Source organism: Arachis ipaensis, chromosome B05, assembly GCF_000816755.2.
Source record: "Arachis ipaensis cultivar K30076 chromosome B05, Araip1.1, whole genome shotgun sequence".
Classification (NCBI taxonomy): Eukaryota; Viridiplantae; Streptophyta; class Magnoliopsida; order Fabales; family Fabaceae; genus Arachis; species Arachis ipaensis.
Genome location: NC_029789.2, coordinates 34882063 through 34886606, shown reverse-complemented (window position 1 = coordinate 34886606; position 4544 = coordinate 34882063). Strand labels below are relative to the sequence as shown.

General features: G+C 35.5%; 1 long non-coding RNA gene across 1 annotated transcript; it reads right to left on the bottom strand.

Annotated features, from left to right (window-relative positions):
• Positions 1771-4532, bottom strand: LOC110262817. The gene is made up of 2 exons (XR_002347822.1): positions 4478-4532; positions 1771-2042 (listed from the first exon to the last, which is right to left on the bottom strand). It is a non-coding gene; the product is annotated as an uncharacterized LOC110262817 (long non-coding RNA).

The window sequence follows — 4544 nt, the reverse complement described above, 5'->3', positions numbered from 1 at the left end:
TCTTTTCTTCTGAGTTATCCCATTATTCACAGGATTCTTTCAGAAGTGTACATGAACTGGTTATTTGCAACCATCTCAATGAGTTCCTGGGCTTCTGTAGGGGTTTTCTTCAGATGAAGAGATCCACCAGCAGAGTAGTCCAATGACATCTTGGACAATTCAGACAGACCATCATAGAATATACCTAAAATGCTCCATTCTGAAAGCATGTCAGAAGGACACCTTCTGATCAATTGCTTGTATCTTTCCCAAGCTTCATAGAGGGATTCACCTTCCTTCTGTCTGAAGGTTTGGACTTCCACTCTAAGCTTGCTCATCTTTTGAGGTGGAAAAAATTTGGCCAAGAAAGCATTGACCAACTTTTCCCAAGAGTTCAGGCTTTCTCTAGGTTGTGAGTCCAACCATATCCTAGCTCTGTCTCTTACAGCAAAGGGGAAAAGCATAAGTCTGTAGACCTCAGGATCAACCCCATTGGTCTTAACAGTGTCACAGATTTGCAAGAATTCAGCTAAAAACTGATGAGGATCTTCCAATGGAAGTCCATTAAACTTGCAATTCTGCTGCATTAGAGAAACTAATTGAGGCTTAAGTTCAAAGTTGTTTGCTCCAATGGCAGGAATTGAGATACTTTTTCCATAGAAGTTCGAAGTTAGTGCAGTAAAGTCATTGATGAGCGGATAATTTATACGCTTTTTGGCATTGTTTTTAGGTAATTTTTAGTATGTTTTAGTTACTTTTTATTATATTTTTATTAGTTTTTATGCAAAAATCACATTTCTAGAATTTACTATGAGTTTGTGTGTTTTTCTATAATTTTATGTATTTTCTGGCTGAAATTGAGAGACCTGAGCAAAAATCTGATTCAGAGGCTGAGAAAGGACTGGAGATGCTGTTGGATTCTGACCTCCTTGCACTCAAATGCTTTTTTCTGGAGCTACAAAAGTCCAATTGGTGCGTTCTCAACTGGGATGGAAAGCTAACATCTTGGGCTTTCTAGCAATATATAATAGTTCATACTTTGCCCGAGATTTGATGGTCTAAATTGGCGTTCAACGCCAGATAGAGACCTTTTTCTGGCGTAAAACGCCGGAATTGGCACCAGAACTGGAGTTAAACGCCCTAACTGGCATCCAAGCTGGCATTTAAATCCAGAAAAGGCCTATGCACATGTAAAGCTCAATGCTCAGCCCAAGCACACACCAAGTGGACCCCGGAAGTGGATTTCTGCACTCTCTGCACTTAGTTACTCAATTTCTGTAATACTTAGTAACTAGTTTAGTATAAATACTAGTCTTTCCTATTGTATTCGGATCTCTTTATCATATCTTATGCCATTTTTCACATTTGGGAGGCTGGCCATTCGTGTAACACTCTACCATACTGAATCTTATGCTTAAGTCATAAGACTAAGATAGTAAGGTATTACGACCTCTAAAAATAGTAATATATATATATAATAATAATAATAATAATAATAATAATAATAATAATAATAATAATAATAATAGTAGTAATTAACTTTGTAACACCCTACCATACTTAATCTTATGCTTAAGTCATAAGACTGAGATAGTAAGGTACTACGACCTCTAAAAGTAAAAATATATATATAGTAATAGTGAAAGCGATACTTAACTAAGAGCCTTGAAAAATGGGTAAAACAAAATTGCAAAATAAAAAGCGCAGCGCTCAGGAAAGGATTACTTGCGTGCTAAGAAACCTAATAGGGACATGATAAAGATAAGCAAAAGAATAAAGGAAAGCCAAGGAAATAGCATAACTAGCCCCTGACTTAGCTTGCGAAGCTAAGGCTTGCCAGAGGAAATATATATATACATATGAACATACATAGGTATCCCCAAAAGATACCGAAATACCAAAATAAACTCCTATCTCTCCCTCAACCTCTAAGAGGAGCAGCATATATAAGTTACTTGGAGAGTAAGCTAAATACATATATACAACAGGAAACCAAAATACACCAAAGGACTACTTCACTTCCCAGGATCCAGACGACTAGCGAGGAGCCTCTCGACCTGCATCTGAAAAACAACAATACAATATGGAATGAGAACTGGAGGTTCTCAGCATGGTAAAAGTGCCACGCGTATAATAAATAAGGTCCTGAGAATGCCATAGGCAATCCTAGAACTTCGTTATTCAATTATCCAACTTAATTACTAAACAGAAGCCATAAACAGGGGTAGGTATTCTAAATCTACCTAACTTACTCAATTTCAATCCTAATCTAATACCAAAACCATTTATCTTTTTCCTCCATCCCTCCATCATCCATAATGCAACAGAAACAAGTAACCAAATAAGTACACGCACAAGTAATGAGCAAATAGTACAAGTAGCAAGTATAACAGGTAGCAGGTGATATAAATCAATTAGGCAAACCTAGGAAATGCATAGCAATCAAAACAAACAAATGCATATGATGCATACCTGTACTATGGCTGATGGCCCCAATCTGTCGGTTATCCAGCCAACCCGACAAGTCCAAAAACCTTAGACTGTCCCCCGTCGCGCATCCCAAGAGTCTATGCATAGAGTTCACATTCAATCATCATATAAATCACTCAATGGGGGCTATCCATACCCGGGAATTTATACATGTCCGGTCACCCTTACGACGTAGGGTTAACAGAATATCAAGATTCAACCTAGAACACGTGGTGGCGAGCCACGGTTTTTACCCAGGGAAACTCGCATCTCAGATATCATCATTCATAAGCTATTTCATAGTCATATTCATTATTTAATCATTCACCAAGCCATGGCATGTTAACTCCTTTAATTAACAACTTTCCTTTCACATTTTTCATCATCATTTCCTTACATTCGTTCTTTATAGCCATAGCAACATGTATTCATTTAGCTTTCACATCATTCCCTTATAATTCATCAAGTTTACCCTTTCCAGGTCCTGCCCAAACCATTTATCAAACTCTTGTCAACCTCTTTAATATCGAATAATCTTAAAATCAACCCAATCTAACATTAAATCAATCACATAACACGAAGATTAATCTTAGACTTCTCGGACCCATGACTATCACTAAGACATCCTCGACGCTCTATTTTCTTTTCTGTTTTTAATATGACAAATGAACTCGGAATTGGGCAAACTTTATGTCCAGACGTTCATCTTGGAATAAGCTTTCTAACAAATGAAAAATCACAATTTTATAATTTAACTAGTCTCAGAAACAAAGGAGAAACACTGACTGCTCTGCAGTGCTTAGAAACCAAAAAACAGCAGCAGCATATGATATCTAAAATTCCATATAAAATTCAAATTAAATTCAATAGCCTTAAAAATTAATATGATTCAACTTAACATATCCAGGTTTATTTTCCAGTTGATTTCAGTTCAAAACCATTTTTAATGAAGGAGTTATGTAACTTGGAAGTTGAGTAACTTTCTGCAGAATTCTGTTTTAAAAGCCAATGAACATGTTCTCTTCCAAGTCCCATAACTCACTCATTAAAATATGGACAGCCCTGAAATTTAAATCACAACTGATAAGCATAATTAATTTTTACCTCCAATTGGTTGCACTTAAATATCCATCCATAATCAGAAGTTATAAACTCTCAAAGTTGCTGATCTAAGAAAACAGAATCTGGCTTTTATTGTATACTGCATCGTATTTCAAAAATTCATATCTTCAAAACCACAAGTCCAACCATTCTAAAATTTTAAGAAGTTAAAATAATAGGACTAAAGCTTTATTTAAAATTGGTTTCATTTCAAAATTCATTTTGAAACATTCGCAGCAAAGCCAACAAGTTACTGCTATTCTAAAAATTATACAGTAAAAATCAGATTTCACGACTACAATTTGAAAATTCACCATAAATCATATATTTGATGAAAATATTCCAAATTCTCCAGTTTAGTTCCAAATATTCCAAGGTTTAACCAGGACTTGGTTCCACACAATTCCGAGTATCACAACATTAGTTACAGCATATGCAATACCACCACAACACAACTCTACATCCTTATTAACAAACACCAACCATAATCCATCATAAATAAATACAAGAGCATACCATTAATAACTTCCACACCTCATAATTCTAATATATATCCACCAAAAAATCTATTCCAACAACTTTACAAGGCTAATCATTAAATGCAACTAACAATTTAACTTATCCTATGGTTCCTCTAACCTAAGTTTTCACAACACCGTAAATATTAAACGTGCGAAACTTAAACCATACCTTAGCCGATCACTTAGTTTCACCCAAGGCAGCCTCACAACATAAATCATAGACCCTCAAAGCTTAATTAAAACAGCCCCAAAACAAGCCTTGATCACCAATAAGCCTCCAAGTACTCCCAACTCAAACCCAATGCATATATATATATAACTCAATTCACCCCTAATTCACATATATATCCAAATTCAGATTTTTCATCAATAAATAAAAAATTGGCTAGGGTTTAGGTTATTCTTACCGTACCCATTGATGATTGGAGTGCAACCCAACAATTATCCAATTTTAGTTTGCACCTAAACCACCAA